At 35.5% G+C, this 15,463-nt stretch overlaps 1 protein-coding gene across 1 annotated transcript in view; it reads left to right on the top strand.

Moving 5' to 3' along the window:
• Window positions 1-15,463, top strand: part of LOC114334967 (pescadillo homolog) — a 45,758-nt gene that overhangs the window by 23,844 nt on the left and 6,451 nt on the right. The gene's annotated exons all lie outside the window — the stretch shown is intronic.

Genomic DNA, 15,463 nt, shown 5'->3' with positions numbered 1-15,463 from the left:
CGCTGTTCCAATGCATGTAAATTTTCAACGGGACGATGGCTGAACCGGAATTAGCTACTACTTCACGAAATACACCGACTACGTCACATATCTCTTACTCTCATGCATTAAACAGTTTTAAACATCCTTCAAAAGACCAAGGTATCATACTTTCAACCATACAAGGAATACAAGTTTTCGAATATGTAAAAGCTGTTGGATCAATAGTACAGCCCAAAAACGTTATTTGGGCATCCAGAATCGCAAACAACCGCATCTGCATCTACCTCTCGTCTAAATATATAGTTGACCAATTTCTTAGCTCCCACAAACATGTAATTATTGACGGCAACCAAATTGAAGTAAGAAGATTAATAACTCCTGCCCAGAGATTAATCATATCAAGTGTATGTCCTACTATACCTAATAGCATAATTGAAGACCATCTAAAAACTATGGGTATAAAATCCGTCTCCAACATGACGTTTCTACGAGTAGGCATGCAAGACCCGGAATACAGCCACGTGCTTAGCTTTAGAAGGCAAATCTTCATAAGTCCTTTAGAAAATGCATCGATTCCTGACTCATTCCTAATTTCATTCGACAATACATCATATAGAATATACATTTCCATAGACGGTTTAAACTGCTCCAGATGCAAGACGGTCGGACATCAAGATTCTGACTGTCCTTCTTTATCATCATTAAGTAGTCCAATTAATCAAACGGAAACTGACCATCCAGTGAACGTACCCAACTCTGCCAATAAAGAATATAGCCAGCCAGAAGAACAACCACGGAAAGAACACGAAGAAGGTACCCAGACATTAAAGGAACCGAAACTTAACATCACAAAAAATCACGAATTAACATCAGCCACAAACGACCAAACCACTTCCTTACAAACATACAAAGAACTACAGATTTCGTCACAACCACAAATATCCAAAGATTCAGTAATTGAAAGCGATAGAAAAATCTCTGAAGCTATTCATGTTACTAAAAGACAAATTTCCACTTCTCCCGAAATCCTTGAAAATGACCTACCTCCTCCCACTACTGAAAAACAAAAAAAATAAAAAGCCTAAAACTCAAGATTCTATTCCAGATATTCTCAATGAAATTAAAGAAAAAATTGAAAATAGAATCCCTTCCTTCACACTTTCTTTTCATGAAATATGTGATTTTCTGTCAAATTCCCTTCACTCAAAACATCCTGAACTTATTGCTAAAAATTATTCAAATGAAAGCGATGAAATCAAAGAAATTCTAAACTTTATATATTCTCAAACACAAAATAAAAGTTTAAAAAACAATATTACCAGACGAAACTGACTACGAATCAAGTTCTCAAGTAAATAGTTAAAATGGCCAATAATACATTCATATTACAGTGGAACCTCAATGGTTATTTTACCCATATAGAATCCATCAAGCTTCTTATAAACGATTATCTTCCTTTAGTCATATGCATAGAAGAAACCCATTTCAAACATCAAAATGTAACATTAAAAAATTATGTTCCTTTTCTAAGAAACCGAGTTACAGATCATTCAAGCGGCGGAACAGCAATTTTCGTAAGGGATGACATAGAGTCAACCGAAATACAACTGCAAACAAACCTGGAAATAGTTGCAGTGTCAGTCACCCACAAAATGAAAATTAATATTTGCAACGTATACTTACCTCATCCTACTGATTTAGATATAACTGAACTAAGCAATGTTTTAAACCAAATTCCACACCCAAAAATAATATTAGGCGATTTTAACTGTCACAACAGTACCTGGGGAAGTAACAAAACCGACAAATGTGGTAATCTCTTAAACAATCTCATCGACAATTTAAATTTAGTGTTACTGAACACTGGCAAATCTACTAGGTTAAATTCATACAATGGTACATTTTCAGCTATAGATCTCTCTTTATGCAGTCCGTCGCTAGCTACTTTATTATACTGGGACACAGGGACACTTGGGGTATTTATATGATAGTGATCATTTCCCTATCACAATAAACATAGATACTAATGATATATTGACTTTTCCAATTCACCAAACATGGAAAATAAAGTCAGCTGACTGGGATTTGTATCGAACACTTATAGAAGGACAAACAAACAACTTTAATTTAACCAATACCGCAAACGAAAATCTGGAACTATTTAATAATATTATTATTTCTGCAGCAACAATCGCAGTGGGAAAAACAAAATCTAGTAAAAGGCAGCCAGTTCCTTGGTGGAATAACGAAATTGCGCAAGCACTTACTTTGTCTAAGCACGCTTTCAACGTTTATAAGAAACATAAAACTATCGATAACCTTAAAATTTTTAAAAATCTCAGAGCAAAAAGCAGACAATTGATCAAGAAAGGAAAACGAGACAGTTGGAAAAAGTATGTGGCTTCAATAAATCCTTCCACTCCCATAGGCGACATATGGAACACTGAATACTGGTACGCAGAATAAAAGGAACAAAATACTTCCGAGGCATAGATACGCTATCATACAATAACCAAATGCATTCAAACAAGGTAGCTATTCCAGAAATACTAGCAGATATATATGAACTTAATTCTAGTGATTCCAACTATAGCATATCTTTTTTAGAATATAAAAATCTAATGGAATCGTCAAATATACAAATCACCGAGAGCGACAATCCAATAAACAAACCCATAAGTCTTCAAGAATTAGAATTTTGTTTAAGCGCAAAAAATTCGACGCCAGGACCTGATGATATCCACCCTCTTTTCTTACGAAATCTTCCTCTAAATGCAAAACTAATATTAGTTGATATTTTTAATAATATGTTCATTCAGCACGACTTTCCTGATCTATGGTCGCAAGCAACTATAATTCCAATCCTTAAATATAATAAACCAAAAGACGATCCAAATTCCTATCGTCCAATCTCACTTACTTGCTGTACCTGCAAACTTTTAGAAAAAATCCTTAATTATCGTCTTAAATGGTATCTCGAAAACAATAACCTAATAAGTATCAGACAAAGTGGATTTCGTACGGGTAGATCCACAACAGACAATCTAATAACCCTTGAATCAGCTGTACATGAATCTTTTCTGCACAATCAAAAACTTATTGCCGTATTTTTTGACATAAGAAAAGCTTTTGACACAACATGGAGACATCTTATACTAAAAACACTTCAAGAATGGAATGTCCAAGGGCATATGTTGTCGTTTATTAAAAATTTTCTAGAAACACGAACTTTTCGAGTTAGAGCCAATGGATTCACATCTTCCAGACGAGTACTGCAAAATGGCACTCCACAAGGATCTACTCTAAGTCCTACACTCTTTCTGATTGCAATAAATAGTATTATACATCAAATAAAGCTGCCTGTATTTACTAGCCTATATGCAGACGACTTAGTCATTTATCTAAAAACAAATAATGTAACTCTGGGATCACATATATTGCAAACGGCCTTACATACAATTGAAAACTGGTCGCAAAACACGGGTTTTATATTTTCTGGCGAAAAAACACGTTATTTAATTTTTAGCAAAAGGAAAGACTATCCTAATATTCAATTAACACTTAACGGAGTTATGCTGAAGCAGTCAGAAGAAATAAATTTCTTAGGACTTTCTTTTGAACGTGACTTAAAATGGAAAAACCACGTAACGAATCTGCAACGTTCTTGCCAATCCAGAATTAACCTACTAAAAATGCTGTCAAATACCTCTTGGGGGGCTGATACAACAACTTTACTTAATCTATATAGATCATTAATAAGAAGTAAATTAGACTACGGCTGTTTATGCTACGATACTGCTAACAAAACATCTTTAAAAAAACTTGACTACATTCAAAATACGTGCTTGAGATTGGTTTTAGGTGCCACAAGAACTAGTCCAGTAAGTAGTTTACAAGTTCTGGCTAATGAACTCCCTTTAAGCCAACGAAGGCAACTTCTATCACTGAATTACGTTGCCAGAATTTCAGCAAACAAAAGCAACGTAACCTACTCAACAATATTCTACAGAACAAATATATCTTCTGATCATTACGAAAACATTGCAAGAAATATGCTACCATTTCCTGAGCGAACAAAACGTATTGGCTTTAATTTAGAACAGTTCAGTCTCACTATACCCATTCATGTAAATTTTCCTCCCTGGATGATCAAACCTCCAAAAATAGATATGTCTCTAAAAGATCTCCCTAAACATTCCACACATCCTTTCCTTATCCAGCAAGCTTTTAAAAATTTAATTTCCAAATACCCAACAACTCATCGAATCTTCACTGATGCTTCCAAATGTGATGAAGGACATGCTGCAGCTTATATCTGCGGAAACATCAAGTCTACCGTACGAATCCCAACAAATTGTTGTATATATACCGGAGAACTTACAGCAATTCACCAGGCAATGAAAAAATGTGGTTCTATCCATGAAAGCAAATTTGTGATTATCACCGATTCAATGAGCGCATTACTTGGGATAAAACAGCTATATACAACTCACGCTATTCTTCTCAAAATCAAAGAAGAATTATCTTATCTACAGAATCAACAGAAAGATATTTTCTTCATCTGGGTACCTTCCCATATGGGAATAATTGGCAACGAGGAAGTGGACTCTCTAGCAAGCAATGCAACTACCGACCAAAGTATTTCTATCACAGATCAAATACCTTGGACTGATCACAAAGTCAATATCAAAGGTCATGTCCACAGAACGTGGCAAACTACTTGGGATCAGACTAACAACAAACTAAAAGAATGCCTAAGTCAAGTAGGAACTAAACTCATGTTACCAAGTAATAGAAAAGACCAAGTCATCATCAACCGACTCCGAATAGGACATATGTACGTTACTAACACACAAGCATATCTTCAACAAGGAGGCCGCTCCGATGTGTACCAATTGCAACACGCAACTGACAGTGAAACATATAATTATCGAGTGTCCAGTGTACCAGAAAGAAAGGATCGCGTGTGCTCTTAGTGACAATATTAAAAGTGTACTGACTTCAAACCTAAACTCCTTATTAAATTATCTCAAAATGACTAAACAATACACCAGATTGTAAAGCATTTTTATATAATAATATGTATCTTACTGTTTGTGTATGTCCCCCCGCTAATAACCCTTAGTGGTTGATGCGGGTTTATTTGTGTAAATAAAAAAAAAAAAAAAAACTATCGATAATACGTGTGAAAATTGCCAAAAATAGCAAAATTCCAATCAAAAGTTAGGTTGGAGAAAATGTAACCCTCAAAGTTCAAAATCGGTATACGTTAAAAAAATGCATTTTCTCGGCTTCCCATGGAGCAATTTCCTTCATTCTTTTTTTGTTCCCAAGTAACTCGAGTAGAGTCATCGAACCAACGCATTATTAAATGTCAAACTTGCTTTTGTTTTGTTATAATAAATTAATTTATTTATTATAACACAAAATTTTAATTTGTTTAAATAAAAATTGTTTAAATAACTATACAGCTTTCAAATGAGAATATTTATATTTTTAACTTTAAAAGGTACACTTGTAGTAAGTTTATCTAAAAAAAAGCCTACAACTGGAAAAATATGTAGTTTTCTGTTCTTATAAATAAATTAATCTATTATAACAAAACAAAAGCAAGTTTGACATTTAATAATACGTTAGTTTGATGGCTCTACTCGAGTTATTAGGGAACAAAAAAGAATGAAGGAAATTGCTCCATGGGAAGCCGAGAAAATGCATTTTTTTAACGTATACCGATTTTGAACTTTGAGGGTTACATTTTTTCCAACCTAATTTTTGATTGGAATTTTGCTATTTTTGGCAATTTTCACACGTATTATCGATAGTTTTTATTATAATAATATATGTTATGAGTATTTTAAAGATATGAAAATTGGTTTGGAGAAAGAGGACAAAAATAAAAAGGTGATGGTTTAAAAATTATGATCCTATTGTTCATATCTTTGCCGTAAATTCCGGTCAACTTTGACCGCTTGTATCTCAGGAACCACTCTTCATAATTAAACGTTTTTTCTTTTAAAAGAAGCATCCTGCTGCTGTTTTTCTAATACCGTTTTCATAATTTAATTTAGTTTAATATTTCCCGAGATATTTTATTTGTTTATAAGCCAAAAAATTGTTTATAATTTTAAAATATTCCTGAGGCCGCTTAAATAATCCAATTTCAATTCTGTAAAGTACATTAGATAGGTATAGTGTCTTTTTTATGAAAAAATCATAGTTATTCTTATGCATCATAATTATTGTCGTTATTATAGCGACCGTAAATTTTTAATAACCAATTCAATTGTTGCTAAACTGTTCATTCAATTTCCATCGGCTTCTGGAATTATAATCTTTACGAAAAGGGCTTTTACATTACCAAGTTATTTAATTATTGATTAACAATTACTTATCTAAAATTTTAGTTGAAAATTAAAGATTTTGTTGGAAAAACCCACTTTTTCCGGGAAAAGTTTTCTTCGAAGTGAATCGGGAAAAACACGTCTCTATGCAGAATTTAATTGCGGTGAATTTTTATTTGGGTGTTTTTGGTGTAAAGTTAAAATCTTTGGAGTTATAGAGCAAAAATTGAAAAAACACGATTTTCGGGCGCCATTTTGTTTATAAAAAAAGTAGCACACTATCTGCGGACTTTGCATACCTATATTATTAATACATACAATAATAAGATTCAATTTCAGCAATAAAATTGCTGGTAAATAACTTTTCCTTGTATTTTGCTAATTAGCCCAGAGTATATGGTCTTTTCAGTTTTATACCTTCTTTTCAAAATTATTTGCAATTCGTGGAAATAATTATTTGTAAAATCCCTTTTTGATCTTAATATCGTTTTAAGAGGTTAGGTGCAAAATTTCGAGCCAATGTTTTTAAACGCATTCAATTTTTTAGAATCCTGAAAAAATTTATAAACATTTTTGAACTGTAATTTTTTTGGGTCCACCACTCATCATTGATTCTGGCCACATGGCCCATCCAATTTCACTTCAGCCGTGCTACGACATCTGTGATGCCCGACCTTGTTTACCTTCTTTACTCTTCATAAAATTCATTCACCAAGTATACAACTAAAAAAAATTAAAATATTTTGATTGTATTTATTAAATTTAAATATATTTTTTCTTTTGTCCATGACTGGACACAAAGGGTCGTAGCCACTAAATCCTCACTGAGCTGTCTTCTTTGTTTACTCATGGTCAAGCTGGCTCTGGAGAAGAGCCTTTCTGCCAAGATAAGATGCTGTGTCTGTCTTCTCGTTCTTCTGCTAGCTATCGATCCAGTTCGTCGTCAAGGTGCACCCTTTGCTTTTATCATCATCATCAATGGTGCTACAGCCCTATGAAAGAGTCTCAACCTTTCCAAGTCTATTACACCAGTCAGTCCTATCTATTGCCAACCGTTGCCAGTTTGCTGCGCCTATATCCTCATCTACACCATCCTTCCATCTAAGTTTTGGCCTACCCCTATTTCTACTTCCCACAGATTGTGACATAAGGATTCTTCTAGGAGGGTTGTTATGCTGTGATCTTGCTAGATGTCCTGCCCATCTTAGTCTCCCTATTCTTATAAAAGATACTACGTCTTTACCACCAAATATATGTTTATATCTGTGGTATACCTCGTAGTTGTACCTCCTCCTCCAAATACCATTTTCACAGATGCCACCGAATATTCCTCTCAGGATCCTTCGTTCAAATATAAGCAGAAGGTTTTCATCTGCCTTGGAGATGGTGCATGTCTCCGATCCATATGTCAACACTGGTTGTATAAGGGTTTTGTATATGGGTATTTTTGTTTTTTGGCTTAAGTTTCTGCTTCTCATATGTCTACTCAGTCCAAAATAGCATTTGATCGCTAGGATTATCCTTCGCTTGATTTCTTCTGTCATGACGTTCTCCTTGGTGATCAGGGAGCCTAAGTATGTGAATTTCTCCACCACTACAAAAAGGTAGAGTTATCAACAGTGAATTGGTGACTGATGTTTCTGGCTCTATTGTTTGGTGTTGATGCCATCATCTTAGTTTTCTCCTCGTTTACTTTCAGGCCCATATTTTTTGAGGCATTTGAGAAGGTGGTATACATTTCTTCTAGTTTGCGTGTTGTGTGGGCAACTAGGTCCACATCATCTGCATATGTCAAAATTTGGGATGATTTATTAAAAATATTTCATCTGTTGTCTATTCGGGCATCTCTGACCGCCTTTTCCAGAGCTATGTTAGTAATTATACAGCACCGGTACGTACGGGCCCACAAAAAAATTTTTTCCCCAGATCTACTGACAAACTGGGCATTTCACAACATCTGGCAACAGCGCCTCCCATAAGAGCCTGTGTATTAGAGTTAGATAGAAAATCAAGTTTTCCCCAGGTTCTGGGGAAATTTTAAACAAATTTTAAGGTCCATTCTGGTCATTTTTGTCTCGTTTTGTGGTGGAGGCGCGACTGCTCGTCGGATCGTGACGTATGAGTTGGAATCAAAGTCCAACTCAGACGTCACAGAGCCCGCTATGCTGTACGCTTTCCATCTGTCACTTTTTATAATATACAGGGTATAGTCAGAAAGTCAAACCAATTCTTCTTTTCGGATGTCACAGTGATTCTTCTATTTGTAATTCACGGTTCTTTATTTTCTACCAAAATATTATCTGCCACTTGGCCACTTCAGACATGGATGCATTGTCAAAGTAACATATGGCGTCTAAACGACTTAACGTACAGAGCCGCGATAGACATCGCTAATAACATATAAGATATAATATAATCATTCTTTCGATATGTCCAAACCATCCTTCTCTCCTGAATGTTATTAAATACAATGCAACGGTATTGCAACAAAACCAACATTCGTTTACATACACACGTTTTCACACACACATCCTTCAAAATGAACCTGAACCATCCTTAGAGCATGGCCAAACTAGCTAACTCGACATAGCCATATCATCTGCTCTTTACATACACACAGATATCCTTCAATATGAACGTAAACCGAGTAAGTAATGTTATACATAGGTATCAACAGAAAATTTAATGTGGTCAAAGACCTCTTCGATACCCTTCAAGCAACAATAACAGATAGGATCCTGGACACTCCATATAAAAGCATGGAAAACTTTAAGTCCACCTTGGACAGTGGAGTCCTGTGGTGGACATTTAAGTCAACCTTGGACAAAAATTCAATACAAATTAAATGGGTCAATTTTCTGTTAAACATGATAGAGTCTGGCGTGGACTGAGCTATTCTAATACAGTTTTAAGGATTATCGCATTAAAAAAGTGTTTTTATGTTACGAAATAAAGCACCAAGATGTTCGTATTATTTATTTGAAAAATTATAATAGTTCTAGTAATTTTAAAATTGTTTCTCTTTGCAGTTCTGCCTTTTTATTTAAACCTATATTCATTAGGTCACTAATTATTTTACGTTTCTGAAGCATTTTTTCCTTGTATGATTTTCGTATCGCCATCCCACGTTCAGTTTCGTAAAATTTTCTTCTTTTTTCATTTGCTTCGACTTTTTTTCTAATACCTTCCTCTCCTCTTTCACACTTGCAGGTTGATTTTACGTGTAGTTCATGCTCTGATGAATATTTTTCTAAATTGCTAACGCCTTTGCTCGCTAGGGTAGAATAGGGTTTCATTGCGTATACTTGCACAGAATTTTCCTCTCGAATGTAACCATTCTGATTTAAATACTCTTCTCTCGTAATGGGAGTGAGGTTTACCTAAAAGTCCATCTCCATCTCGACGAAGGGGTTTTTGACCATCAGCGCAGGTAATGTATCTCAAAACACCAACACAATGATCCAAACAAATAATTTTTCTAAATGTAGTTTTTGGATGTAATTTTTTCCCTGCACGTTGTATTTTTTTCTTGTAAGCCAACATTGTAGATCCATTTGTAAAGTGAATTAATGAATGGAGATGTTCGTGTGCAGTACTTCCGTCGTCTGCTACTAAATGACAACGGCAAATGGAATACCATTTTACATTAGGAGCACATGCTAGAAGAGAAAAGTCACTCTCATTTAAGAGTAAATGATACCATTCTCTCGGTGACTCTTCGTAGTCCTTTGCCATATCCGCTGGCGAAAAAACTTTGATGTCGTTGACACTCAAAAGAGCCAGATAGTCACTTTTTGACAATTTAGACATATTTTAACTGGATATTTAATAACGAAGAACTGAACTCTCAACTCTGTCTCACTAGACTAAAAGAGTCTTTACGAAGTCGTTAAGATTATATGCCAGTACAGCTTCCCACACCCTAATTGTTTATTTCACGCATGCGCCATTAACACGGTCAAAGTTCAAAATATTGTTGTCTAGACTTGCAACTAACCAAGTTATCCAAAAATTTTGGCTTGCTGTTCTGTCACCGCAACTAAATCTCAACCCTACGTTAGGTTAGGCAGTGCAACAGAGGTTAGCAGATATATCTTGTTGGGCAACGCTTAGAGATTCTGTGACGCTCTGCTAACCTCTGTTGCACTGCCTAACCTAACGTAGGGTTGAGATTTAGTTGCGGTGGGAGAACAGCAAGCCAAAATTTTTGGATAACTTGGTTAGTTGCAAGTCTAGACAACAATATTTTGAACTTTGACTGTGTTAATGGCGCATGCGTGAAATAAACAATTAGGGTGGGGGAAGCTGTACTGGCATATAATCTTAACGACTTCGTAAAGACTCTTTTAGTCTAGTGAGACAGAGTTGAGAGTTCAGTTCTTCGTTATTAAATATCCAGTTAAAATATGTCTAAATTGTCAAAAAGTGACTATCTGGCTCTTTTGAGTGTCAACGACATCAAAGTTTTTTCGCCAGCGGATATGGCAAAGGACTACGAAGAGTCACCGAGAGAATGGTATTATTTACTCTTAAATGAGAGTGACTTTTCTCTTCTAGCATGTGCTCCTAATGTAAAATGGTATTCCATTTGCCGTTGTCATTTAGTAGCAGACGACGGAAGTACTGCACACGAACATCTCCATTCATTAATTCACTTTACAAATGGATCTACAATGTTGGCTTACAAGAAAAAAATACAACGTGCAGGGAAAAAATTACATCCAAAAACTACACTTAGAAAAATTATTTGTTTGGATCATTGTGTTGGTGTTTTGAGATACATTACCTGCGCTGATGGTCAAAAACCACTTAAAATTAAGTAAAAAATTAATAAACGAGTTAGATTGAATTAATTATTAGAAGAATTTTTTACTAAGCAACAACATTTTTGTTTATTTAGTATTATTTTGTATTTTGACGACACCCGACTTGGGCGTCGAAACGTTAATAAATTCATTTTTTTTTTGGTAAAATTGTGGCTTATTTCCCACCGAAAATACTTAATTATAAAAATGCCACAAGGAAATAGCTTCAGAACAACAGATAGATTCTTTCGCTAAGTCCAAACCACCGAAATTTCTCACATTATTTTCAAACCAGATTTAATCAAATACATCAGCATGTCAAAAGGGCTTTACTTACGTATGTTCACAATACAGACAAAAGGGCCTTAGTTATAAATCTTCGGTCTTATTGGTCCAATCGTGACGTACAATACCTTAACCAATAAAATACAATGACATAAAAATCAGAGACATTTTCGTTTCTACTGAGATAGATATATTTTCGTTCAACTAACCGCGTTAGTTGCAGTGGTCTAGACAACAATATTTTGAACTTTGACCGTGTTAATGGCGCATGCGTGAAATAAACAATTAGGGTGGGGGAAGCTGTACTGGCATATAATCTTAACGACTTCGTAAAGACTCTTTTAGTCTAGTGAGACAGAGTTGAGAGTTCAGTTCTTCGTTATTAAATATCCAGTTAAAATATGTCTAAATTGTCAAAAAGTGACTATCTGGCTCTTTTGAGTGTCAACGACATTAAAGTTTTTTCGCCAGCGGATATGGCAAAGGACTACGAAGAGTCACCGAGAGAATGGTATCATTTACTCTTAAATGAGAGTGACTTTTCTCTTCTAGCATGTGCTCCTAATGTAAAATGGTATTCCATTTGCCGTTGTCATTTAGTAGCAGACGACGGAAGTACTGCACACGAACATCTCCATTCATTAATTCACTTTACAAATGGATCTACAATGTTGGCTTACAAGAAGAAAATACAACGTGCAGGGAAAAGATTACATCCAAAAACAACATTTAGAAAAATTATTTGTTTGGATCATTGTGTTGGTGTTTTGAGATACATTACCTGTGCTGATGGTCAAAAACCCTTCGTCGAGACGGAAATGGACTTTTAAGTAAACCTCACTCCCATTACCAGAGAAGAGTATTTAAATCAGAATGGTTACATTCGAGAGGAAAATTCTGTGCAAGTATACGCTATGAAATTTCTACCCTAGCGAGCAAAGGTGTTAGCAATTTAGAAAAATATACATCAGAGCATGAACTACACGTAAAATCAACCTGCAAGTGTGAAAGAGGAGAGGAAGGTATTAGAAAAAAAGTTGAAGCAAATGAAAAAAGCAGAAAATTTTACGAAACTGAACGTGGGATGGCGATACGGAAATCATACAAGGAAAAAATGCTTCAGAAACGTAAAATAATTATAGGTTTAAATAAAAAGGCAGAACTGCAAAGAGAAACAATTTTAAAATTACTAGAACTATTATAATTTTTCAAATAAATAATACGAACATCTTGGTGTTTTATTTCTTAACATAAAAACACTTTTTTAATGCGATAATCCTTAAAACTTTATTAGAATAGCTCAGTCCACGCCAGACTCTATCATGTTTAACAGAAAATTGACCCATTTAATTTGTATTGAATTTTTGTCCAAGGTTGACTTAAATGTCCACCACAGGACTCCACTGTCCAAGGTGGACTTAAAGTTTTCTATGCTTTTATATGGAGTGTCCAGAATCCTATGTCGAGTTAGCTAGTTTGGCCATGCTCTAAGGATGGTTCAGGTTCATTTTGAAGGATGTGTGTGTGAAAACGTGTGTATGTAAACGAATGTTGGTTTTGTTGCAATACCGTTGCATTGTATTTAATAACATTCAGGAGAGAAGGATGGTTTGGACATATCGAAAGAATGATTATATTATATCTTATATGTTATTAGCGATGTCTATCGCGGCTCTGTACGTTAAGTCGTTTAGACGCCATATGTTCCTTTGACAACGCATCCATGTCTGAAGTGGCAGATAATATTTTGGTAGAAAATAAAGAACCGTGAATCACAAATAGAAGAATCACTGTGACATCCGAAAAGAAGAATTGGTTTGACTGTCTGACTATACCCTGTATATTATAAAAAGTGACAGATGGAAAGCGTACAGCATAGCGGGCTCTGTGACGTCTGAGTTGGATTTTGATTCCAACTCATACGTCACGATCCGACGAGCAGTCGCGCCTCCACCACAAAACGAGACAAAAATGACCAGAATGGACCTTAAAATTTCCCCAGAATCTGGGGAAAAATTGATTTTCTATCTAACTCTAATACACAGGCTCTTATGGGAGGCGCTGTTGCCAGATGTTGTGAAGTGCCCAGTTTGTCAGTAGATCTGGGGAAAAAAATTTTTTGTGGGCCCGTACCGGTGCTGTATAATTACTTATGTTGAAGAGGAGACTCGCCAGCGCATTTGCCTGTCGCAGCATAACATTCGTTTCAAACGCCTGTGATTGTTCGCCCTGTATTTTGACTTTGCAAACGACTTTACGCATTGTAGCTTTAACCAATCTTATCAGTTTATCAGGGATGTGGAATTCATCTATGGCTTCATACAATTTATTTCTTGGGAAACTATCATAGGCTGATTTAAAATCTAAGAAAAAATGGTATGTGTCAATCTTGAATTCATTGGTTTTTCCCAGTATTTGCCTTAGCACAAAGATCTGGTCTGTTGTTGATCGACCAGGCCTAAAAAACCACTTTGATATTCTCCAAGAAACTCCTCTGAATGTGCACTTAGGCGACCATATAAGTTACTCGAAAATATTTTCGTTTACATGACACTCTTTACCCTTTTCTTTTACATGACAAAATTTTGAGATTGCCCTCACCACTAGAGGACCCAGAAGAAGATCCAACTTCCTTGTTTGTGGCTTCCAGATTAAAGCACGTTTTTTATATTTTTTTATAATTCTTCGAGTTTTGTACATGTTTCTTTTGTCAAGGAACGCCCCCATTCCAATAAATCATAAGCTGCCAATTTGTGGCGAGGATCGAGAAATACAGCACACCCAATTTGTTTTTGTTTTGATAGTAAGAAATCTAACTGAAATCCTGCATGCCATACCATCTTTAATAAGCACTACTTTAAATCTATCCCTCTCTTCATCAAAATGTAGCAAAACCATAGACATAATAAGAATAGACTAGGTAAGGTATGGACTGCTCTGTGCATCGAGGTGTAAGCCAATATCAAGGACGTCATTAGCCAATATTCACTTGGAGTGGTCTAGCCATCTTTGTCTTTGTCTATCTCTTTTGATCGAAAGAGATAGATAGACCACCGATCGAGTGCCCGCGCGTTACGCTATTTTGCACAGTATGCCTTGTCTACGCTTATTATGTCTATGAGCACAACACATTTTTATATGTCGGGTGGCGGTTCCACCCACATGGCGGTTTCATGGTGGGTAAACCAAATCACAATAAATCAAAATGAATTGTCTAAAACATTTTCTGTTATTCATCTATTAACTATGTTGATTCATCAATATGAATAATTAAAACAGAAAACCTTTTATGGTAGGGGAGCAAAGTATGCTAAATGTGCAGTCACTCGAGCGCTTTGGGGACCTATTGGGTTGTGAAGAGTAGGTCCTAAAACCAAAAAAAGTTAAGTAAAGTTTTCCATTTTAGTGGGCGCTTGCCATTTTTTAATTTAATTTTCCAATAATCGTTTTTTCCGATTATAAGTAACCCCCACCTACCTCCGTGGGGGGCCGTGTTTGGTGCCATTCGGTAGATTTTTCAAAAGTATTGAATAAGTGTATTTTACAGTTTTTCGATCTGATGTTCATTTCTCGAAATATCGCGGGATTTGTATTTAAAATATTGAATTTACCCCCCACCCCTCTCCTTGGGAAGTCGTGTTTGGTATCATTCGATAGATTTTAAAAAAATATTAACCACATATTTTTTAGTTTTTTGATCTGTCATTCATTTCGCGAAATATTCGCTTTTTTCTTGTGAAACTTTGGGACTCACCCATTTCCTTACGCTCCCCTCAAATCGTCAGATTTTTTAATATACACTGTTTTGCATGTACTTTACTTACCTTATCTTAATCTGACAATTTCGAGTATTTTTAAGGATAGATTTTTTTTTCGGGCCCCCCTTAACGACCTCCCCTGTGTTAAGAGCCAATATATGGTAGAGGTACATCTGCAGGGTACCAGGTTTCTCCCCATATGCTAATCTGACGCGCTCGAGTAACTGCAAAAATCCCCGCTTGTTCTCCCCTACCTTTAGTTTCTATAAATATTTTTATGTTGCAAACATAA

Source organism: Diabrotica virgifera, chromosome 6, assembly GCF_917563875.1.
Source record: "Diabrotica virgifera virgifera chromosome 6, PGI_DIABVI_V3a".
NCBI lineage: Eukaryota > Metazoa > Arthropoda > Insecta > Coleoptera > Chrysomelidae > Diabrotica > Diabrotica virgifera.
Note: the sequence above shows the minus strand (reverse complement) of the source record. Positions and strands in the feature narration are given on the sequence as shown.